At 47.6% G+C, this 25,053-nt stretch overlaps 1 long non-coding RNA gene across 1 annotated transcript in view; it reads left to right on the forward strand.

The window, feature by feature from the left end:
• The window catches only part of LOC109281841 (uncharacterized), a 40,103-nt gene extending 17,436 nt beyond the window's left edge, over positions 1 to 22,667 (forward strand). Inside the window, exon 4 of the long non-coding RNA XR_002088626.2 lies at positions 21,616 to 22,667. This is a non-coding gene — a long non-coding RNA (uncharacterized LOC109281841). The remainder of the gene's footprint in view (positions 1 to 21,615) is intronic.
• The last annotated feature ends 2,386 nt before the right edge of the window (positions 22,668 to 25,053 follow it).

The following is a 25,053-nucleotide window of genomic DNA, read 5'->3' on the forward strand; positions in this document are numbered from 1 at the left end:
CTTAAGGCCACCGACTCCCCCGGGTGTCTACTCTCCGGGACCATGGCTCCCGCTCTCTGGGAGTCTCGTATCCGGTGTTCACTCCCTCACCGGTTCCACTGCTGGTTCCTCCACCGGCCCATCTGTCGGCTCTCTCACCAGGTCCGCTGCCGGTTTCCTCACCGGCTACGCCGCCCGCTCCCTTACCGGAACCGTAGCCAGTGCCCTCTTTATTCTTGCCGCCAACGTCGTCTCCACCTTCTCTGTTGGCTCCTTTAAGAACGCAGCTTTCGCTGCTGTAGCTGTGGCAGCCGTTCTCACCGCCACTGCTGACGCCGCTGCCATTGCCGTTGCCACGACTTCCCCCGTTGGGCCGGGTACACAGGCCCCGCGGGCGCGGGTCCCATTCTCGGGGTTCCCTGCGAGCTTTCCCCACTTCCAGCCCCACTCCGCTCCTGGGGCCTCCTTTTATTCCTGCTGGGTGGCGTCCCCTGCTGACGTCACCCGGCCCCAGCTGGATATAAGCGCGGCTTAAAAATCATGCCGGCGGTTTTCCCGCACGCGTGTCCCTGCTCCATCCGGCTTCTGCATGGGGTAAGTAAGTGTTTACTTCCCCCCTGGTTTTGTCCCAGGGTTTCCTTCTAACCCCGGCGTCCCTGGGACACAGGGCATTATCGGTCTTGGCCGTACTCAGCCACCTCAGCGGGGCATGGTCAGTTACCAGTTTAAACTCTCTACCCATCAGGTAGTATCTAAAGTGGTCTACTGCCCACCGAATTGCCAGGCACTCGCGTTCGATACTTGTGTACCTTTTTTCCACTGGTAGCAGTTTGCGGCTTGCATATGCCACGTGTCTTTCATTCTCCCCCTCTTCCTGGGTGAGAACGGCATCCACCACTGTCTCTGAGGCATCCGTCTGTAAAATAAAGGGTTTTCAGAAGTCAGGGGTGTGAATTATAACATCTTCGCACAACGCCCTTTTCAGTCTTTCAAAACTTTGCACCATCTCTTTCGTCCATTTTACTGCCCCCTTTTTTCCGCCCTTTGAGGGCCTCCGATAAAGGTGTTGCCAGCTCTGCGAAGTGCGGTACAAATTGCCTGTAATAATTGGTTAGCCCTAAAAATGACCGTAGCTGGCGGCAGTTTTGAGGGGCTGTGAAGTTGTGGATGGTTTCTACCTTGTCTGCCAAGGGTTTAATCATGCCTCTGCCAACCAAGAACCCTAAATATTTTGTTTCTTTCTGGGCCAGGGCACATTTTGGGGGGTTTGCAGTTAGGCCGGCGCACCTCAGTTCTGTGAGGATGGCTTGAAGGGCACTCTTGTGCTGCTCCCAGGTCCGGGAGTATATGACTATATCGTCTACGTACGCCGCCGCGTATTCGGCGTGGGGTGCCAGGATCTAGTCCATTAGACGTTGGAACGTTGCGGTGGCACCATGTAATCCGAAGGGAATTCTAACGAATTCGTACAGTCCCCACGGGGTGCTGAACACCGTCTTCAGCCGGTCTTCCTTGGCTACTGGAATCTGCCAATATCCCTTTGCCAGGTCAAGGGTCAATATATACCATGCATCCCCTATCCTTTCTACCAGCTCTGCCACGTGGGGCATGGGGAATGCATCAAAAACTGCCATGACATTCAATCGTCTGTAATCCACACAAAGCCTTAAAGACCTGTCAGGCTTATGCACCAGCACCAGCGGGCTCCCCCAGGGACTTCTTGAAGGTCAAATGACTCCTAGCCTCAACATTGAATCAATCTCTCTGCGGACGGTTTCCAGGAGGTGGTGGGGAATGGGTCACCACCTCTCCCTCACTATTGCCCCAGGGGGCATTTTTATAGCATGGCACAAGCCCCAAACCCAGCCGGGTTCCTCGTGGAATACTTCTCTGAACTCGTTTATCAAGCTTCGGGCCTCTCGCTGCTGAACAGAGGACAATTCCTCTCCTATCCTAACCGGGGTTCCCTCTGGAGAGGGCTCAGTCCCTCTTTCTAACCCCTGGGGTCCTAGGTCCTCATTATCGGCCTCGGAAAAGGCCGCCCATCCTTCGGGCTCCTGCCATTCCCGTAGGAGGTTCACATGGTAAATTTGCTTTTCTCGAAGGTGTCCGGGCCTGTGAACCTCGTAATCCACTGGTCCCACCCATCGGAGAATTTCAAACGGCCCCTGCCACTGCGTTAGGAGCTTGCTCGTGGACGTGGGGAGCAGCACCAGGACTCTTTGCCCCGGCTCGAATTCTTGCTCTTTGGCCCGGTGGTCATACTGGTCTTTTTGACAGCTTTGGGCTTCTCTTAGGTTTTCCTGAGCTAGGTCCCGGGCCATTCTGATCCTCTGCTGGAACGCCTGTTGGTGTGTCTTCGGCTCCTGGGAGGGCCCTTCTCCCTGCTCCCAATCTTCTCTCAAGACCTGTAAGAGACCCCACGGGCGATGTCCCAACACTAGCTCAAATGGAGAGAACTTCATGGAATCTTGGGGGGTGTCCCTGAGAGTGAACAGTACTAGAGGAAGAAGGAGATCCCATTTCCGGGGGTCCCCTTGTATGCACCGGCACAATACCCATTTTATCATCCCGTTGAGGCGTTCTACCAACCCATTGGTTGGGGATGGTAAACCGAGGTGCGGAGCTGTTTTATTTGGAGGGTCCGGCATACCACCCTCAAAACCCCAGACATGAAATTCTTTCCTTGTTCCATTAGTATCTCTTGCGGGATCCCCATCTGGGCTATCCATCTTATTAGCTCTTCTGCAATACGCGGGGCGGTTATGGCTCACAGGGGGATTGCCTCCAGGTACCGGGTGGCGTAATCCACAATGACCAAGATGTATTGGTGGCCCGAGCTGCTGCGGGGAAGCGGGCCCATGACATTTAAGGCTATCCTTGAAAACGGGGCATCGATAATGGGCATGGGTTGGAGGGGTGCCCGTGGAGGACGCTCAGTTCTCGTCTTTTGGCAGTTGGGGCAGGCTGCACATTGGTGGACCGCTTCCTCCCCCATCCCGGGCCAAAAAAACCATCTGCTCACTCTCGCGAGGGTCTTGTCCCGGCCCAGATGTCCCCCTGTGGGACTCGCATGCGCCAACTGCCAAATGGCCTGGCGGAATCAGGCAGGCACTACTAGCTGCGAGCCTTCGGTCTCCTCCCCCCTGTCCCCTTGCAGGCGGTAAAGGAGATGGTTCCTTACCTCGAAGCGGGGATGCCCTTCAGGCGATAACGCTGAGGCCCCTCTGGTACTTTGGGCCTGCTCTCGGAGCGCCCCAATCTCCTGATCCTCCTCTTGTGCTTCTCAGAACAGGAGGCTACTAGTAAAGTCGCTAAGGTCCAATTCATCCGTCTCATCGGCCAACCCTTCATTTTCTTCTATCTCGCCCAACGAGCCCTCCCGGTTCCGAATCTCCTTACAGGCTACTTCCATGTCCCTCACCCTATCCAGGACGTCATATACTGGCATCCAGCCTCATCCCAGAAGCATCTCACACGCTAACCGGGGCACGACCCCCACCAGGAGTTCTCCCTGGTGCTCCATTACCCGTAGGCGGACCCATTGGCGCTCGATCCGCTTGGCATCCCCATGGAGGCAGGCTACTCTCACGGGGTGAGCCGTCCGCTGGCCGTGCGATTGTACCAAATCTCCTCTGACAAGAGATTGAGCACACCCCGAATCCAGGGTAGCTCTCACGGGGCGACCTTCCACCCAAGCCTTGACAACGGGATGTCTCCAAGCCATGTTCTCCCCGCCGACCACATAGCTGCAGTCCATCAGCTCGCCGGGCTCTGGGCCTCTCCGCCTCTCTATTGGGGCCCTTGCTCTGTCATCCGGGATCCAGCGTTCTATGGCCTGGCTCGGGCATTCCCTAGAAAAATGGCCCTTCTGCCCGCACCGGAAACACACGGTATCTCTGGTAGCCCCCCGGCCAGGCGGATGCCGGCACTTCGGCTCTCTTGGGGCTGCCATCGAGGGTCCCAGGTTCCTCCTCTCCCTGGGGTAGTGGGCCTCCGAGGCAGTAAAAGCCTCGGCCAATTTTAGAGCTTCTTCACAGGTCCGTGGGGTATGTTGTCGGACCCAGCGTTGCATCCACTCTTCTAAATCATTCTGAAACTGTTCAAGGATGATCTGGTCAGCCAATGCCTCTCTGTCCTGCCCCGCTGGGTTCACCCGCTTATCCAGCAGATCCTGCAGAAGCTGCAGCAACACTCTCGTTTGTTTCACCTCAGGTCCCTTCTTGGCCCGGAACTGGCGACGGTAGTGCTCAGAGTTAATCTCCAATATGTATAGGATGGCTTCTTTCACGTGCTCATGGTCTTGGGCGTCATCCCTTGAGAGAGCCGATAGGCGGCTTGGGCCTTGCCAACTACTAAGGCTCCTAACTGGCTGGCCCAATATCTCTTGTCGAGCCTGGTCATGAGGGCGTACCGCTCAAACGCCTTCATATACGCCTCCAGGTCATCGTCCTTAGTCATTTTTGGCATTTTGAACGATGCCAAACTGTGTTGGAGCCAATCCTGTTGTCAGTCTAGCATTTGTTGCTGAGAGTTCAGGATCTGGGTCAAAGCCTGTAAGTTCTGTCCAAGGACATCAGCAGAATCGATAGCCGTGGCCTGCATGCTGGCGTAGGTTGCAAGGTCGGGGTCCTCCATGGTCCCACCGCTGCCACCACGTTGTGCCCGCCTCTGCTCCAAAAGGCGTTCCCGGGCTACTTTTGCGCAGGTAGCTGACCGGGTCTGCCCCGGTCCCATGGGAGGGTCCCCAGAGGGTGCCCCAGGTGACAGTGGCAGACCCCCGGAACTCGCCAGCTGCGGTCTTAACTGGACCCTCAGTGGTGGGGTCCCCCTCTCCGCGGCCTCCAGTGCCAACACGCCTTTGGCTGGCACTCACAGGGCTCCAACCTCCCCTACACCCCGGCCAATGCCACCTTCAGTTGTGGATCTTTCAGATTCTTATCACTGGCCCCGCCTCAGCTCTTCCCTCGTCCCCAACCCGCTCGACTCGGTGACTTGAGCTGGGTTCTGGTCTGAGGACTACGGGACCCGAGATTCTGTTGCCCCTGCAGGCTTCCTTCCTGGCGTCCCTGCCGGCTCTCCCACCGGTTCCTTCACTGGCATCCCTGCCGGCTCTTTCTCCGGTTCCTTCACCACTGGTTCCCATCCCCGGTCTCCTACTGGTTCCTGCGTTGGCTCCGCAGCTGCAGTCCTCATGGCTGCGGCTCTCGCCGCTCCCGGCACTGCTACAGCTTACCCTGCCCAAGGCAGAGACACCCTGCGGGTGCCCGCTTCCACCCTCAGGCTTCCCTCCGGGCTTCGCGTACTCCTGCAGCCCCCTCCTGTGCCCCCGGGGCCACACTTTATTTCTGCCGGGTGGGGTCTCTCACTGACGTCACCCGGCCTCAGCTGAATGTAAGCGCAGCTAATAACCCACGCGGGTGGTTTCCCGGCGTGCGCGCCTCCGCTGCCCTCGACTCCTGCAAAGGGTAAGTATACGTTTTGATTTCCTTTGGTTTTGGGCCGGGGTTTCCCTCTAGCCACAGTGTCCCTGGGACAATTACTCTTCGGGGGGGGGAGGGTGTGGAAAGAGTCAGTGCTACATGATGTTTTTTGAACTAACAGGGAGGGACAGAAAAAGGATAATATAAGAAGGACCTCTGCAGGGCAAACATGGAGACAAGGAGGAGTAGATACTGGGAGGGATGTTAATTTATGACTACATTAATTCACAGCAATTACCATATATCTACACTGGACTCTAAACAGTTCCTGAAGTCAAATCTAAACATATCTTAGTCAAACTTGGATTCCAGTGGTTCTTCAGCTGTTATAGTATGGCTCAGTATGGACTAATTATTCTTTCTCCACTGGGTTTTCCAGCCCAAACTGAGCATCATGCTGCTGCAAGTAGGCTGTTACTTGTACCTGTGCTGGCTCCATTTCGTTAAGTACACTGCATTGACCTCAGTATAGACATAGTTATGAACCTTAACTACTAATTCTGATATGGACCTGAACTTAAATACCTCACCCATCTGGCTTCTATTGAGATGAAATTGTAGGTAACATTTATGTATCAGCAGTTCACTATAAATTGCATCTTTTTAAAGAAATATTAAGTACCCTTTCTTGCACTTCTTTGAAGTGGTTAAAATTATTGTGTTGCTGTGGAATGGGTTACTGAGAATATATTGAAGTATCTTAACTGTTGTGCGCTATTTTTTGAAAGCATGAATTCATCAGTCTTAAGAATCAATTTTATTTTGCATAAGCAGAACTCTCCAGTTCACACAAAAGGAAACAATAACTGATGAAGAGAGGCATCATTCAGAGCTCAGAACGAACTAACTGTCATTTCATTTTTTAATTATTTCAATAACTCAACAGGCAAATGTCAAAAGTTTCAGAAGCTTAATTGAGCTAAGCTTATCTGAATTTTTCTTAGTCTGGGAACTGGCCTGTATCTCATGTGTATGAGATTTTACCAGCTGTGTGGTACATATTAATTCATAAATATAGCAAGTATTTGCAGGATATTGGTACTTCCTTTTCTGATATTGGTCAAATTCAGGAAATTAGAAAAAGCCAAACAATAATTTACTAAACATCCCTGAATTTAGAATAACTGGGGGCTTGGTTCAGTTTTGGAAGCTTCAAATTAGATATTCTATCTGAATTGATTCATGTCTTCAAAATTGAAAAATCTGGTCAACTAAAAAAGTGGAATGTAGTACATAAATGTTACCTGCAAAGAAAAGGCAAAGGAAGAAGTGAGACGCACTGAATTGACCTTTTCTCCTATAGTCCCTGAGCCCATAAATGAGGACATAAGAATTCAGTCCTTGTTTCTTATGCCCCACAGAAGGATTACTGGAGACTGATTACAACTGGAGAACAGTCCCCAGGATTAAAAGCTTAATTACCACTTCTTTAAGATGGGAAGAAAAGGCTTTTCCTCTAAACTATCCAGATTCTATTGCAAATTGTGAAAGGTAAAAACAGACATTCTTTATCATAGAGCTGGAGTTTTGTCATAGCCATGATGGTCTAGAAACTAGATAACATTCTTGCAAAACAGGCAGTCCCTAAGAGTGACATGCTCACAGTGAGAAGCAGCCACCAGGCTCTGGTGCCCAGCTAGACCAAGGCAGGTGGATCTGGGCTGAAAACAGGTGCCTCTGCAGCCTCCATGGACTCCAAGTGACATGTTGCATTACAGATATCCTTTTGAAGGCAGCTAGAGAGCAAGGGCTACATGTGTGGTTGTGAGTGAGCTCTTTTATGAGCTGCTGGCTTGCCTGGCCTGAGCCGGGGGTTGTGGGGGAGGATCAGAACCCCCCAACTTCTTAAGCCAGGCAAAGCACAGCCAGCAGCTTGCTGCTGTTGGCTTCCTCTTTCCTTCCCCTCTTCCACCCTCCCCACCCCCTCCTACTGATAGCCCCAGAGCTAGGCGGAGAGAGGGGCAGACCTGGGGAGCAGGGCAGCTCGACAACTCACTGCACTTCCCCCCCTACTCCGACCCAACAGGCAAATGTTTGTTGGATCTAAGAGGGTACTCCTAATTCATGGTACTTTATGTAAAGCACCATGAGTTAAAGTACGGGCCTGAACGTCTGCCAGCACCCACAGTCTACTTTCAAATTTTTCTCTAGTGTTGTAGCACATGACAGCACCACCTTAAGAGTTATAGCACTCAAGTGAATTCTGAAATACTTCATAATTTGGTCACACACACCCTATGCCCATGCATTTAGGTCTGCAAGGAAAGTGAAACTGGATTCAGCATTATATCAGATATGTGTTGTAACTAATGTCTTTACCCCCTGTACAACATGAATGACCTGACTCCAAGGGAAGCAGAATAGAACAGAAAATCTGTCTGTGTGTGAGGAGAAGAGCTGGTGAGTGAAGAAAGCAGGCTGGGCAGCATCACAGGAAATTCCTCTTCTTTTTGAAAAAGTATATGGAAAAGTTTATGAAAAAGGGGAATTATTTCCCCTTAATATTTGAAAAACAGCTATTATCTTAAAAGTATTAAGAATGTGTGTCTAAACCTTAACATTTAAGGTGATTATGGTTACCAAGGTGTAGAAGGCAGGTTAGAGTAGCACTTTAAATATTAACTTATTACTTAGCTACATGAACAGAAAAAAAAAAAAGCTACAAAACATCCAAGATGCAAATCAGAATCAGGGCCCTTACCCCATTGTGGCAGACACTATACAAATATGCAAGATGGCACCACCTTATCCTCTCAAATTTGACATTTCCAAAATGCGTAGTGTATTACTGGCTCTGTCTGAATAAGCAGTATTTTATTTCAAAATATCTCAATTGTTCTTTGAACAGCAATTGTGTGTAATCCTGTCAAATTTAGAGGCTGAATTTAAAAAGTAAAGTAGGAAATGAAGGGATTTTAGGTACAAAAATGTCACAGTGCTTACTATAAAGGTGCTATCAGTGCTTCCAGAACATTTTCCAGGTATTCTCCAACTCCCCTGGTGTTTGCAAAGCTTTTGTGCAAAATACAATTCTGCTAGGATTTAATGACATCCTAACATTGGGTTTTCACCCAAGATAATAGTTTAATTCGGTTGCCTGTAACCTGAGAATCCATTTGCACAATTGTCAGGGAAACTGAAGTTACACATATAGTATTAGATTTCAATTTAAATCTACAGGACAGAAAACACCTTTTTGCTTGCTGGCTGTATCATTTCAATGCAATTATTCACATCTGTTTGTTTGGAAAGCTCAGACAGGCAGTAAAATTTGCCTCATTCAATGTTTCTTAAATAAAGGCCACAAGTACTATATTTCCCTCACCAGCCCACACCCATCAAGGTGAAAGCTTTTATTTTAGCTTTCTAGGAGGTGAAGATAGGAGCCTGAAGGGATCTCATCACCGCAGTCAATTCTAAATCACTGTGCTAAAGCAGCTAGGTAAGATGTAATTTACAACTGAAAATCAACAAGGACTTGATTTTCAGTCAGGAAGGTGCACAAACTCAATCCTATGTAGCCCCCATACATGCTACTCTATCTGTTGGTGCATGTTCTCATAAATAAATTGTCAGTCTGTTGCAAAAGGTGAACAGTGATGTGCATGAGGCTGTCTGGGAGAACCCTGGCCTTCTCTTTGCATGAGGTCTGTTACAAGTACATTTATCCTTCTGCTTTATAGTTTCCATTGAGCTTGATCTTTTAAATTATAAAGAGCACAAATGACTCCTCTTTTGTAATCCTGTCAAAGGTGACTATCAATCCTTTGTAAATTCATTTTGTGAGCTCCCAGCTGTTGATTAAATAGGTGAATGCCCTTACACCTTAAACTATATACTTTAAACAAGTCAGTAGCTAAAACTCAGACTTATCTAATTATGTAAGTGAATATCAGTAAATGTCAGCATGATTCAACCTTCCAGGGTATTTCATCCTCTTTTTCCTTCTGTATGCTAATATAATAGAAACCCAAAGATTTATATTCTCTGCATCCAGGTAGGACTTAACAGATCCTACCCTAGGGAAGCTTTTGGGACAAATTCTGTTCTCTGTCATCCCACTGTAAATAAAAGTAATGCTACAAATTTCAGTTATGTTATTGTAGATTTACTTTAGAATCACCAAGTAGAATTTGTCACGTTTACAATCTATATACAGCAGAAATGTACAGTACCAAAACCTTATCATTCATATTAATGTCCTTCTAGCAAATTCATACAAGCTAACTTGTTCAACTTCTGTGGTCAGAAACTCAGGCTTTTCAAATCCAGATTATATTGCTTTATATATATTGCAGCCCCCTCCTTACCCTGCCCCCCACCTCCCACCACCACATGAAGGTGTGTTGAATCTCAGATTACACTCAGCTGCTCTGGCTGATCTCCTAGCCAGCCCTGCCCCTAGGATGGCACACAACCAAGGCAGCAAAGCTTCTTTCCCCAGCACTGCATCCTTCCTGTACCTGGCAGCTGGGCTGGGCAGTGTGGGGAAGAGAAACGGGGAGGGAAAGGCCCTCACTGCACAGGCTTTCCCAGCTGTGCTGGTTTGGGTCTGGGGCAGCCAGGCCCATTTGTCAGGAGCCTCCATTCCCTTCCTCCCCCCGCCCACTGCACAGCCTAGCTGGCAGGAGCAAGTAGGACCCAGGGCTAAGAGCTGCATAGCTATCATCTGGGTTGGGCAGTAAAGGGGTAGGGAGAAGGAAGCCCCCACTGTGCAACCCTCCCCCCCCAGCTGTGTTGGCTCATGTCTGGGATGGGGGGCAGAGCCTCTCATCCTCCCCCCAGCTGACAGCCAGTGACTGGTGGGGGAGAGGGGCTACACTGGTCAATAAGGGATGGCCAGCTGCTTGGCTGGGCCTGGCATTTTTCAGCATCCTACAGGGAGCCATGTGGGAGTGCCCCCAACCTGCTGGCTTCAGCCAATTCAGGCAGCCTGCATATCCCTGCCCACTGAAGGGCAAATTTCTGTTCTGTTCACTCTCGACCTAACCTAAGACACTTAGAGTAAAGTGTGAAACTTAGGCAGAAGTGATCTCAGGCTTTTTGAACTTCTGTACCTGGTCTTAGAATCCTAGAATGCCTAATTTCTAATCTACTCCTGGGGTGTTTAGACTGCATGTTTAGGAAATGTGAAACACGCATAGGCACTAGATTTATACTACGTAACTTAGATAACACTTAGCAGTGAAGAATCAATCCCAGCACCAGCTAGCCACTCAGGTAACTAGGTAAATGCCTATAAGCCCATACTGAAGACTCTGGAGCCATGTCTTCATTGTTATTAATGTACTGGCCAATTGCCCACCAAGAATGATGTGGGGGATGGGCACAGAGCCACCCCACACTGTCACCTCCCAGGAGCAGTGGGGAGAAATGCTTGCTTCTCCATCTCCCTTCACCAATACCCCACGCCGCTGCCACCTCCAATGTCACTGGCCTCACCTGCCCCCAGGCCTGCTCCTCACAGGTGGCGGAGCATGGCCATGATGCAGGGGATGGAGTGGGGGGCTGAGGCCAGAACTGCGGGACTCACCCCCCCCACTCTGCCTCCACTGTCATGGCAGTGCTTCATTGCCTCTGAGGAGGGCCGGGAGGGTGGGGCAGGCCAGCAGCAGCACCCTGCCATTATGGCGGCTCTCTGCACTCTGATTAGTTGTTTCACTAACCAATCAGAGTGCTCCAAGACCATTACAAACAGACAGACAGATGGACTAAGCCCTTTATTATATAAGAATTGTTATTATTAATACCTAAACCAGAAGCTAGCTCTGGTACACCCATCCTATTCCACCGCTATTTAAAATCATCTTCAAATTTTACCAGCATTGGTGGTATGTTTTTTGGCAAATAATAGTCAAAGATATTGAACAGAACCATCCAAGAACAGATCACTGTAAGACCCAACTGGAATTATCCCCAGTGAATGATTAATCATGATTTACAATTATTTTTAAGATCTATCATTAACCAATTTTTAATCCATTTACTACATGGTGCATTGATTTTGTGTAGTGTAAATTTATTTGTCAAAAGGTCATACTAATTATAAAGATATCTACATATATTATGTCAGTACAGTTACCTCTGTCAGCCAAACTTGTAATTTCACCAAAAAAATTATAATGGCTTTGTAAGACAAGATATATTTTTCATTAAAGCAAAGACTGACTGGCATTAATTATGCTGTCAGCTTTTAATTCTTCCTGAGTGTTGTCTCTCCACAGTTTCTTTTCCTGGGAGTTCTTAAGCAAACTGGGTCATTCAATTTACCCTTTTTAAATAGAAGCACAACATTAGCTTCTTTTTAGTCCTCTAACATTTCTACAGCTTTCCAACATTTGTTACATAGCAGTATTAATGGTACAGAATCAGTGCTTTTAAAATGTTTGGATCCAAACTATCCAGGTTCAGCAGATTGTAAAATGTTTATCAGTTGCTCTTGAATATCCTTCCAATTAATTTTGAGATAGAAAGTATTTCATTCTCACTGTAAGCTGAAATAACATGCACCTTCTTTTAAAATAGAAAACAAATACCTGGTTCCATATAGCCCAGAAATTGCGAGCTGGCAAACATGGGGAGAGGAGGAAGGCAGCCCTCTGATGTTTTAGTCCCAATAACTGAGGAGTCAGGTTTGTTGTCCAAGAAGCGTTAAGTCTAGGTTTTGGACACCCCTTCTCAAAAGGTCTTTGAATCTCCTTCCATTTCTCTGACATACCAGTATAGTGCTCAAACCACCAGGCCACAGGTTAGGTATTAAGCGAGCCCCTCTGTGACCCAAATCTTGTAGCTTCTCTCTGGGCAGCCAAGAGACATGTGGGGCCAGGAAGCTAAAGGGTAGAGTGGCTTAATAAAATGGATTCTAGAGAAGAGCAGGTCCTAGGGTCTAATCTGGACTTTTGTTCCCAATGGGGCAAAAACTTCCCCACTGCTTCCCATCTATGCTTATCAAATGAAAAGGCATAATGTCTCAGCATCAAGAGGAGTAATGGAGAGGGCACTAGATGATACTTAACCTGATATTGGACGATACCTGACCTGCTGCACAGAGATTAGAGCACTGAGTTGAGAAGTTAGAGAAATACAGGTTCAAAACCCCACTCACTGAGGGGAACTAGAACCTACATCTAGGCTGGCTACACTAACAAACCATTGGTGGTTGAGGTTAAAACATGGGAGGGTCTTCCTCCCCTTCCCTCTTGGGTTTTGCCACTTCAATCTCATGATTTATGATCACCCAGCATGCATGCCTACAGTGCAGCACACTGAACATGCCCAGTAGCTGTGTGGCCTCCATGCACCTATACTAGATGGGGAATAAGATCATAAAGTGTGTAGATCAATGGTGGTGAGAGAAAATATTGTTTGGAGAGGGCTGGAGGTGCGGGGCCGGTGTAGGCCTGGCCCTCCCTCCTGCAGGGCCATTGTGGGGCTGGCACATGGCAGGGGTGCTGGGCATAGTGCTGTGGTGGTGGGGCATGGCAGTGGTGCTGGAGCAGTGGAGCTGTGTTTGGGAGGGGAGGGAAGCTAAGCCCTATTAACCCCAGACTTCTGCCGCCAATGGTACATATGTATCAAAAGTGGCAGTTTTGCAACTGGAAAACTGTCATTTGGGTGTTTAAGGTGAAATAGGCACCGCCCTTAATGAAAACTACTTTTTCTTCATCATTGACAACTTTAGCATTTCTGTCTTGTTCCAGAGCACTACTAACCGTTAGGATGTTTTTTGTTCCCGATATATTTTAAAATATTCCTTCTTATTGACTCCAGCCTCTTAATCCACATTATAAGCATATATAAACGTATCATATCAACTCACATATCCACATATAAACATAATTTACATGTTTTGCTTCCCTTACCAGTTGTCTGTATATTATAATTTCTAATTTATAATTACTGTTATCAATTTTTCTTTTCTCCCTCCATGCAAAGCTCACCACCTTTGGGCTACAATGATATTTCAAAATTAAAATAAAGTATTATAGGTATGACAGTTGCACCCTTCACTGAACTTAACACAAAATGTGTGAGAGTTTAAAAGCAATAGCGAAATGGTGTAATAAACTATTGATTATCATGAAACTACATAGATCTACGGAGTAGGTGGCAGGGGAGAAGGGAACTGAGGTGGAGAAGGGAGAAAAGAGCGTAAGTTGAAGCCCAAATTCAAAATAAAACTATTCTACAATTTTTTTTGCACTTGTATTTTTCCTCTCCTGAAATTTGTAGCATACTTCTAATCACAGCTCGATTCCATAATAGCCACCAATTTAGAGAAAGAGCAGACACATCTGAAGCATACAGGGAAAATGGTTTGCTTGCTCATTCAGCAGCAATTCAATTGCATTAACAAACTCTTTCATTCACTCCAGTTCACCTACAAAGTTTTAACACCAGACATGTTTGATTCTCCTCAAGAACTGATGCACAAAATCACCAGACTAAAGACAACCAGGGCTGAGCTGTTCTGATATGTGCTATTAGGGAAACCATTTCCCCTGTCTCTGTATTCAGAATAGACTGCTTCTTTTAAATGGGACCCTCTACCACTGTGATGGGAAAAGTGATAGCATCAGGAGGAACAGTGACCCAAAATTACCAGGAAGTAGGAAAGAAGAGTGAAGCCTAACAAAATTACAAATCTATTTGTGGCTGAATTGCAGGTGTGAACCTTACACTGTCTAACCAAGCACTCTGGGCTGCTGCTAAATGTTGAGTACTCCCTTGCTTTCTCTGATTTTTTTTTTTTCCCTGTAAAGAAGGCAAAGAAAAATACCGAGCAAACGTTTCTTCCCCTTTTTGTATTAACAGAGACAGCTAACAAAAACTCCAATTTAAAGTGTCTTTCTTCACTACATTTTCTCTTGAAGATGAGCAGAGTAAAATAAAAGAGTTAATTGAAATGTTCTCTTACCTATGCCCTCAGAAACAATCAGTAATTGTTTTTTAGAGTAGCGTTACCAAAAACTTTCCTTGAATCTGATGTTATTTTTGTTCAGCTGTTTGAATGTCTAAGTCAAATGAATGCAAGGAAACAGCACGAGATTGAGAAATGGCAGAGGATAGAAATGAAGATCTGCCTCCATTTCTTTTTGCTATAAGAGAACGTTAATATCATCACAGACTGAGTAGGATACACAAATTCTTTTTCTTTTTAATTTCTTTGCATAAATAAAAAGTTCTACACATGATAACATTGAAGAACCAAGGATTACTTTCTGCCAGAGATGCCTTAAAAAAAGAAGGCACGTATTAAATATGGAGAAATTAACTTTCATTGCAACGAGAAAACCATTCCTGTTGGAGTCACTATATAAATGCTTCATTTTCTCTATATAAATGCATTACTCAAGCTTAAGCACTTGCTGAATCAGCCTAGGGAGATGAAAATTGTCTTAATAAAAGTGAAGTCCACTGATTAAGAAAGTCCTGATTCAAAGTTCATTTACCAACACAATCCACCTCTATTTCAGAAAATGCTTGGTTAGGACCAGATCCTACACAGGAGTAACATGGATAAGAGCCACTGATCATGGGTAAGGGCCACTGGACTAATCCTGCATTCAAGAGTTTATGAACCTAGATCATTAATGTCTGACTTGAAACTGGCAGCCAACAGGAACCCCATACTTCTTTTGCCAGCTGTAAATACAGCTACAAATGCTATGTTCGTTGCATGCAGAAAACTGATCGACTTGTAATACAAACATGTTATTTGTTCAAGATGCAAATCCTTCACCCAAAAGCCAAATTCATGCACAATTTTATTACTTTACTCAACATTTTATTCTCATCTCACATTTTTTCTGAAAATGAAAAGGTGGTTTCGGGAGGTAGAAGACTATGATTTTCAGAAACAATTAGTCAAAAAGAACAGCAGGAGATTTGCACAGATGTAATGTAATTAGTCTATTCTGCTCGCTCGCTCTCTCTTCTCCCTGCATATTTGTTTCCATCTGATTATTTGAAAAGATTTTAGTGTACTTTATCTTAAAATTGAAGAATGACCTTTTAGGCAGCTTTAAAAAAATAAATAAAAATGAATGTGACTTCTCAGTTAGGGCCACATTATTGCAAAACAGTTTGGAGCCTTTTTTGTAGAATAGTGCACTGTTTTAAAAATGAAAGGCATAGGGATCAATATATAACTGCTTTAAACCCTCAGTCTACAGATACAGCTAAACATCAGTCTACAGCTGTATTCTGTAATGTTCTTATAGCAAATCCATGCAGGTGGATAATTAGCTGATGATTTTTCATGACCACTGCTTTATACTGGCTTACTTGTCATGGACTTCACTGAACTATTTATGTGCATTCTAATACTAAAGAGCCTTGGGTTCCTCTTTTACATCTTAAAAACAGCTTTCTCATTCCCATAAGTACTATTAGGAAACCTAGAGTGGATTATAGGTTTCCTAACTAGAAAGAAGATGATCAAGGACTATATAACAATACTGTAATGGTCATGCCTCCTCATTATTAGCATATTTTAGCAACCCAAGCAACTGGCTTCCAAGGCTTTTTGCCAATGGACCTGCAAATGGCATCAAAACTAATGCTTTTAGGTATCTATTGGCCTTGCCACCCCCAACCCACAGTTTTACCATATTATCAAGAATGGCATTGCCTGGACGCAAAAATAAATGAAACTAGGAAGAGGGAATTTCTTGGAATGCAGAATTTTTCTACATTTGACTTTGCGAGAGACCCTTGCACATGTATTCTCAGAATCACTTCCCAATCATTATCTGTTCCTTCTTTCAACTAAACTCAGCGACCGAGTCTCTAATTTCATCTGCTGTGCCTATCTGTGAGCCATATACTATAGTATGTATGAATCTTATCCTCTTCAACATCTCAGAAGGAGGCATGTGTAGTTCTTCCTCAAGACAAATTCACTCAGAAAAGTGAGAAAAGTAAAACCAAGGTTGAATAAACTGGTCTTTTCATTTTAGCTCTAGCTTTTAAGGGTAACAGTGTGATGTTTCTATTGTCCAGAGGGAAGATCCACAATAAAGTATTTGCTCCTGTGACCTCCACCAAGCAGTGTAGAATTTAAGAACAGGTGGCAGCATCAGTTCAAAGAGAGCATCACTTCATTTAAAATGCCCCAGCAAAAGCAGCAGAGGGATTTTCATACATGCCTATTACTAAGAACAGATTGTGATTTTATGAGTGGGCAGAGGAAAATAAACCTTTCCTGCCCACATGGCCTGCTTAAAGGTAACCAAAGTGGTGTAACAAGCAGAGTCGGTGCCCAGGGCAGACACTGCAGGGGAGTGAAGTGGGGTTGGCATGCAGTTCTGAGAGCAGGGCCAGGGAGACGCGGGTTCCCAGAGTGGAGAGGGGCATGTGCTAGTTTCAAGTGAAGGTGGAGGGAAGCAGTTTTAGCCAAGCTGGGAACTCCTACGTAGTCCCAGCTGAGCTGCTGCTACTGCCATATGCTGTCAAACCTGGGTGTTGCTCTTAAAGCAACTGGGTATTCTTCTGGAGTTCTGGCTTGGTATGCTGCCACGGTGTGGACTCTGCAGGGGTGACAGTGATTCTGGCACCCGTCCTAACTTTGCATCTGGGGCAGATGCACCTCTCACCCATCTCTAGTTATGCTTACTGGGCAATCACATTTACAATCCCTGTGTTCCCTTTGTTTCAGCCTCAGAGAAACCTCTTAGGAAAAGGGGGCCAGTTGTGGGACCTCACAGTAGTAGAATAGAATAACTGTGCCAGTATTCATAAACTGAACAGACAGAAACAAGGTTTAAAGTGAAAGTAATCAGTAGATGACTACTAGGGCTGTGCTAAGCTTTGGTAGCCGGTTCGATTCAGAGGAGATTCGGCCTGAATCAGCGGTCAAATCTCCGAATCCGAATCAAACTGGGAGACCCATTAAAAGGTCCGAATTGATTCAGAGATTCAGAAGGCTTGCAGCAAACAGAAAATAAGAAAAGGGAGAGGGATGGGGTGATCTTCCATATATAGAAAAGGCTGACAATGTGGGGAAAGACTGTTCTTATGTTGACGTCTGTAGCTGGCCAATGACTGTGATCTTTCTCTGAGTTCCCTTCCAATCACAGTGCTCTGGGGGAGGGACATAGAACCAACGCATCAAGCTGTGTCTGAAGTGACCTGTGCCTTTTCCGAGCTGCGTCTCCCTTGGAGCAGCAGCATCTGAAAGACTCTGGCTTCCTAGGTAGTCTCTTGCTAGCTAGTCTCTCTTCTTGTAAGTTGTATCCAGTTCTTTCCTACTTACCCTTGCCTACAATCTTAGTCTTCCCCCAAATTCCTGTTTGTTCTTGTTAGTCTGTCTTGATTCTTTCCCCCCACAAAAAAGAAATCTGTGTTTTCCCTGACAGTGTGTCATCACTGTGCAGGAAAGCACAACATGTATTGCACACACATACACACACACATTTTGCAGCACACCAAACATTATGAAGGGTGCTGGAAAGGCAGGTGCCAGGTCTTCTGGCAGAGGAAGGAGAAGGGGCAGAGGGAGAGCTGCAGGTTCCCCCTGCTCCAAACATAGACGCACCCTCCTTCTTGGCAGCAATGAGTCTTCTACTGCTAGTGAGAGCAAGGAGTTGATAGCAGTGCCTGCACCTGCACCACCACCACTAACCAACAGCAGCATGGCATTCTCCACCCCAGTTTCAGTTCCCAGCATGAGCCTTCCAGTGCCAGAAGAGGAGTTGGATTTGGAAGAGGAGCTGAGAGCCATAGTGAAGGAAATTGTGGGGAGGGAGGGGGGATCTGAGTTTGTGCTCCACACCCTTCAAAGCTCCTCTAGAGGCAGGTCTCCTTCTCTGGAAGGCATTTTGGAGGACATTGTGAGGGCAGGTGGCTCAGCTCTCCTGTTGTTGTGCCTCTGCCTGGTGAGGAGGGGGATAAGACAGGATCCCCCCCCAACCCAGAAGCAGGTGGGTAGTGTAGTGTGGGATCATTTTGAGGTGGCAGATGATCCCAGTTATGCTACCTGCCAGCACTGCCGAAGGCAGATAAGCTGGGACAAGGATATGAAACACTTCACCACCACAGCAATGCTGCTGCATCTCAGGAGGCAGCACCCCCTTGCCCTTGTTCCTCCTCAGCCAGTAGAGCTGGCACCAGTGGGAACACGCCCAAAAAGAAGTCATCCCTCTCATTCCAAAGCCCCCATCCCCAAGAAGCACAAGCCAGCCACCCTGGACCAGTGGGAAAAAGGCGGAGGGAAAGAAGGGCACATTCCCAAGGTGAGCAAGATCACCCAGAGTATTGAGGAGATGCTTGCTCTGGATGGCTGGGCCTTCTCCTTTGTTGAGTATCCAGGGTTCAGGCGGCTCATGGTGCTTGTGGCCCTATTCTACTAAGTGCCTGCACACACAATCTTTAGAAAGATGGTGGTGCCCTCCCTGTATATGGCATGCAGGGAGTACTTGAGGGAGGAGCTGCGGAAGGCAGGTCCACAGGTAGCCTTACACTTCACCTCAGACATCTGAAGCAGCTGGGGTGGAGATCACGCCTACCTCTCCCTCACAGGGCACTGGAGCTATCAGTCAGGGCGTCAGTGGCCTTTCGTTCAAGTGAAAGTGATGGATGAGTCCCACATAGCAACCGAGATCATGGGGGCCATGAACTGCATGGTGCAAGGTGAGCTCACCCGCGGGTTCATGGTTACCGACAACAGGGCCAATATGGTGAAGGTGGTACATGATACCAACTTTGTTGGCATCCGCTGTGTGGCACACAAGTTCCACCTCATAGTCAGGAGAAACCAGCACAGGTTTGTAGCAGGTAGATCATGCCTGACTAAGCTAGTCTTTTTATGACCAGGTTACAAAACACCTGGACACAGGAGGAGGGGTAGACGTCGTTTACTTAGACTTCAGGAAGGCCTTCGATACGGTATCCCACACCATACTGGTGAACAAGTTAAGAGGCTGTGACTTGGATGACTGCACGGTCCGGTGGGTGGCGAATTGGCTAGAGGGTCGGACCCAGAAAGTCGTAGTGGATGGGTCGGTATTGACCTGGAAGGGCGTGGGCAGTGGGGTCCTGCAGGGCTCGGTCCTTGGACCGATACTCTTCAATGTCTTCATCAGCGACTTGGATGAGGGAGTGAAGTGTACTCTGTCCAAGTCTGAGGATGACACAAAACTTTGGGGAGAAGTGGACACACTGGAGGGCAGGAACAACTACAAGCAGACCTGGACAGGTTGGACATATGGGCACAAAACAACAGAATGCAGTTCAACAAGGAGAAATGCAAAGTGCTGCACATAGGGAGGAAAAATGTCCAGCATACCTACTGCCTAGGAGATTACCTGCTTGGAGACACGGAAGCGGAAAGGGATTTTGGAGTCCTAGTGGACTCCAAGATGAACATGAGTCGGCAGTGTGACGAAGTCATCAGGAAAGTTAATGGCACTTTAGCGTGCATCAGCAGATGCATGACGAACAGAACCAAGGAGGTGATAATTCCCCTCTATCGGGCACTGGTCAGACCGCAGTTGGAATACTGTGTGCAATTTTGGGTGCTGCACTTCAAGAGGGATGCAGATAACCTGGAGAGGGTCCAGAGAAGGGCCACTCCTATGGTTAAGGGCTTGCAGGCCAAGCCCTATGAGGAGAGACTAGGGCACCTAGACCTCTTCAGCCTCTGCAAGAGAAGGTTGAGAGGTGACCTTGTGGCTGCCTATAAGTTCATCATGGGGGCACAGAAGGGAATTGGTGAGGCTTTACTCACCAAGGCGCCTCCGGGGGTTACAAGAAATAATGGCCATAAGCTAGCAGAGAGCAGATTTAGTTTGGACATTAGGAAGAACTTTTTCACAGTTAGAGTCGCCAAAGTCTGGAATGGGCTCCCAAGGGAGGTGGTGCTCTCCTCTACCCTGGGGGTCTTCAAGAGGAGGTTAGATAGGCATCTAGCTGGGGTCATCTAAACCCAGCACTCTTTCCAGCCTATGCAGGGGGTTGGACTCGATGATCTATTGAGGTCCCTTCCGACCCTAACATCTATGAATCTATGTCTTAGAGGGGTACAGGGCTTCCGGTGATGATACCATCACTACCAGCCAGCTCATTTTGAAATGCAGGAAGGTGGTGGGCTACTTCCACTGCAGCATCAAGGGGGGGCAAGATGCTATGGGAGAAACAGGCAGAGCTGAGCATCCCACAGCACAAAAACATGTAGGATGTGGAGACTCGGTAGAACTCCACAAACCTGATGCTGGAAAGGCTGGTTGAGCAACAGAAGGTGCTCCATGAGATGGCTTTGGTTGGGGAGACTGGGATCAGTGGCCCCCTTAACAAAACAGAGTGGGATACGATCTCCCAGATCTTGGTGGTCCTCAAGCTGTTCGAGGTTACTGAGAACCTCAGCACTGGTGATGTCCTCCTTAGCCAGGTGATCCCTGTAGTGAGGGAACTGGAAAACCACATGGAGAATTTCCAGGGGATCAGTGTTCCTGCCTGGAGCAAGCCACTTTCAGCAGAGGTGCAGGCACTGGTGAAACAGCTGAAGGAGGGCATCAAAAAATGGCTGGATCTGTTGCAGTCCAGTACAGTCCATGTGCTTCCTGGCATGTGCGACCTGAGGCTGAAGGGGAGCATCTGCATCAGCAAAACCCTTGATCACTGGATGGAGGTGCTGGTGAAGAGTCAGGGAGGCAGAAGGGTGGAGGCACGGGGGACATGGAAAAGAGGGATCCACTTTTCCATACTAGCACTCCAACCATGATCTAATCTCCTCCACAATAGCTGCTGCCAATGTGGGCCAAAGGCATGGTTCCAATGCCAGAGGCACCGGACCCCACCATCAGGCAGGTAGCATGGAGGCCTTGATGGCTACCTATCTCACTGATGTGGAGCCGCTGCACTGACACCCTTTGGCCTGTTAGGCAACCCGCAGCCAGGTGTGGCAGGAACTGGCCATGGTTGCCTGGGAACACCTGCCCTGTCCACCAACCAGTGTTCCAAGTGAGAGGCTGTTCAGCATTGCTGGGGATGTCATGACACCCCACCGCACCTCCTTGGATCCTGGTTTGGTGGAGCAGCTGATATTCCTGAAGGTGAACCTCCTGCTGCTGGGATACCCCAAGCTCCATGTGCAGATGGAGTGAATGCCACCCTCCTCACTCAGCACCTATTTGCTTTTTTTATTTGCTTTCAGAACATGGAGGTGCACTTTCACAGAAACCCCTGCACCAGTCTGCTTGAAACCTGGCAGAGACAGGAGAGTTACAAGGGGCAGAGAGAGAACAATGCAGCTACAGAGGGAAAGGGAAGCGGTAAGCAGAAGGAAGCAGTAATACCTTCTCCAGTTTATTCTTACCAGGTGTGGCAGCTATATCAATAGCAATACCAGCACATACCCCCAAATGTACTGGGGCAGGCTACAGAGCTTTGCTTAGTGAAGACCATATAGAGTGCTCAGTTACCTCAAAGTGAGTCTAGAAAACTTCCCAGAACACATATACCCCTTTCCCTTAAACTGCAAAGAATATATGTTAAGAAGAAGCATGATGAAGGTTGTGCATTAATATCCATTGGAGTGAAGGACTTCAAAGACTGACTCTTATTATACTGTGATTGTGAATTTTGGATACCAGAGATACATTGTAATATGCAGTATGTGTTAATAATGTATTTTACCTGGGGGGGGGGGCGTATATAAGAGTAAATTTGTGTTATACATTTAAGCAAAGAAAGGTAGTTCATAAAAAGTCTGTTTGCCTTATTTTCCTACTTCTTTCAACTATTATTGTGCAGCAGATGGTAATGCAGCAGAAGATTTAGAATATTGACTTACACAATAAACAGCATGCTTCATTTTGCCATGAACAATAAGATACTTATTTCTTACTTGCTGAGTGATCATCATCCTTCTCCTAAACAGGTTTTTCTTAAACTGGCATATTTGTTTTTATTCAAACAAACTTTTGAGTTCAAATAATCTCTGCAGTCCTTTGCAACCTGCACTCCATTGCAGGTGTCTTTCTAATTAAAGAACGTAAACCTCTTGTTTTACTGTGCATCATATGTATTTTACTACTGTAGCCTGGGTGTACACAGGTTTATACTTCCTTCTCCAGTTGAGGGAATTATTGGCAGGGCAGTGTGCTGTGGAGGGACAGAACAGCCCAGTGGCCACCTCCATCACCTATAGAGTCAGGTCTAGTCAATCAATTACTTAACTATATACAGGTTTATTATTACAACAAAACCATTAAAGGGTAAGGACATAGATTATATGTATCTGTACAAATTTAAAAACAATAAACCCTATAATATATACATGTACATACACGTACAGATATACACACACGCAGTTATCATTTAAAATATAGATGAACAATAGAACAAACCAGACCAAAGAATATTGATTGGGCAACCGTATAACTCTATTCATATATAAACTATTCAAATTATTTACATAAACTGTAAGGCACAACTGTAAGTTCACAAATATAATCAGCAGTCCTTAGATTACCTGGGTGCTAGGCCTGTGTGAGTCGGCAGCAATCTGATCTGGCTTCAGATCCGGCTGCTTTGGATGGCCGCGATCCGATCCGGAGCTCTGGACCAGGTTTCTGCCTCAATCCGGCCAAAGCGGCTCCAAAGCTGCCTTGGAGATCGGGCCATAGGGTATAATGGGGAATCAATGAACTATATATAACTTTGTTGTTTTTTGTCCAACTTGGATGAAACTTTCAGAGATGGTAGCCTTTGCTGAGAGCATGAAACCTACCAAGTTTCAAGAAGATCGGTGCAGGGGTTTGGGGGAAACTGTATCCCAAATTCTTGAAAGCCAAACTCATGTCACAGCTGTGTGTTACACCACAGGGGGTGGTCAAAACTGCAGGTGTGGCAGCTCTTATTGAGGCCACAAAGCCTGCCAAGTGTCAAGGAGATCGGTGCAGGGGTTTGAGGGGAACTGCCCCTCCAGCTGTGGACAAGCAAAACTCAATCCATGGGTGACACTGCGTGTTAAGGCACAGCGGGGCAACAGCTGCAGGGGTGGTGGCCCTTGCTGAGGCCACGACATCTGCCAGCTATGGAGATCGGTGCAGGGGGGTTCTGGGGCCCTGCACCCCTAGCTGCTGACAGACAAAACTCGTGCCAAGACTGTCTCTGTCTCGGGGCAGTTGATTGTCTGTATTGAGTCTTTCCTCTCCTTAGCCTGGTTTTGTAGGTGCTAATTGATGCTCGTTAAGTCGTTATATAGTAGCTAAGTCCTGTGTATTGAGCTGGTCCCTGAGTGAATCATGATTGATTGGTTGGTAACTGGTAACAGAGTAGCTTAGTACCCAGGCCTGCAGCAGCGTCTCCACTCCCTGCCCCAAGACAGACAGAGTGAGTCCCACAAGCACCCATGGTAAGAGTTTTGCTTGTCCGCAGCTTGAGGAGCAATTCCCCCCAAACCCCTGCACTGATCTTCTTGAAACTTGGCAAGCTTTGTGGCCTCAGTAAGAGCTCCCACCCCTGCAGTTTTGACCTGCCTGTGTTGTAACACATAGATATGACAGGAGTTTTGCTTTCAATAGCAGTTGGGTGCAGTAGGAGGGACAGGAGGCTGACTGGGCACACGTGCGGGCTCTCAGCACACGTGCCCCCTGCAACATACCTGAGGTGGCGGAGGCTGAGAAGCAACAGCGGGGGCAGCAGCAGCAGCTGACCCCCCGAAGGTAAGTGGGGTGGGAGCCGGCGCAGCTGCAGAGAATCTGGAGGGGAAGCCCCTGGATCCCTCTTTGCTGAGCTGGGCAGGGAGCCAAGCTCCTGAGCTGCGCACAAACAGAGCGCACAAACAGGCACACACTGTAAGGGTGCGCCTGCGTTTGCGCAGGCATTCATGCGAGGCGGTCGCACAAAGAGTAAGCAACAAGAAGGAGCACCTAGCAAGAGCGATGACGACTCAAAGCTCAGCAGCTAAGGTAAAAGCAGCTAAGGTAAGAGCACAGGAGGTAGCTGCAGCTCAGATGGCGCTGCCCACCAGTGTTTCCTCTGAGGTGTCCACTCAGACAGAGCCCTGCCCCCCCATCTGCAGGGGTGGCCTGGCAGTGACCTTGCCATCGGGGGAGGGGGGATCCCCCTCGCCTGTCCCTCATGTGCCCACCTTCGGACCTTGGAGGAGCAAGTGACGGAACTCCAGTAGGCAGTGATCAGGCTAGGGGGGGGATCAGGGATGATGAGGCTGTGATTGACAGGTATTTCCATTCCTTACAGCTCCAGATGCCCATGGGTGAAACTCCATGCGAGGAGTCTGCAGCAGGGGAGTGGAGGACAGTCACCTCTGGATCCAGGCAGCGGGGCCCGGTGTCTGCTTCCCCATTGCATGTGGGGAACAGATACGGGGCCCTGACAACCGTGGAGGGGACAGAGGAGGAGCATTTTCCTGCAGGGGAGGTGATCCCTATAGCCCCTACTGGGCAGGCTGGGGGATCACTGCCCAGGCAGAAAAAGAAACACCGAGTGATTGTGGTGGGCGACTCGATCCTGAGAGGCACAGAGACGCCGATCTGTCAACCAGATCCTATGGTGAGAGAAGTCTCCTGCATGCCTTGAGCTAAGATCAGAGACATCACTGAGGTGATTCCTGCTCTCATTAAGC

The sequence above is a fragment of the Alligator mississippiensis genome, chromosome 3, assembly GCF_030867095.1.
Source record: "Alligator mississippiensis isolate rAllMis1 chromosome 3, rAllMis1, whole genome shotgun sequence".
NCBI classification, from domain to species: Eukaryota; Metazoa; Chordata; order Crocodylia; family Alligatoridae; genus Alligator; species Alligator mississippiensis.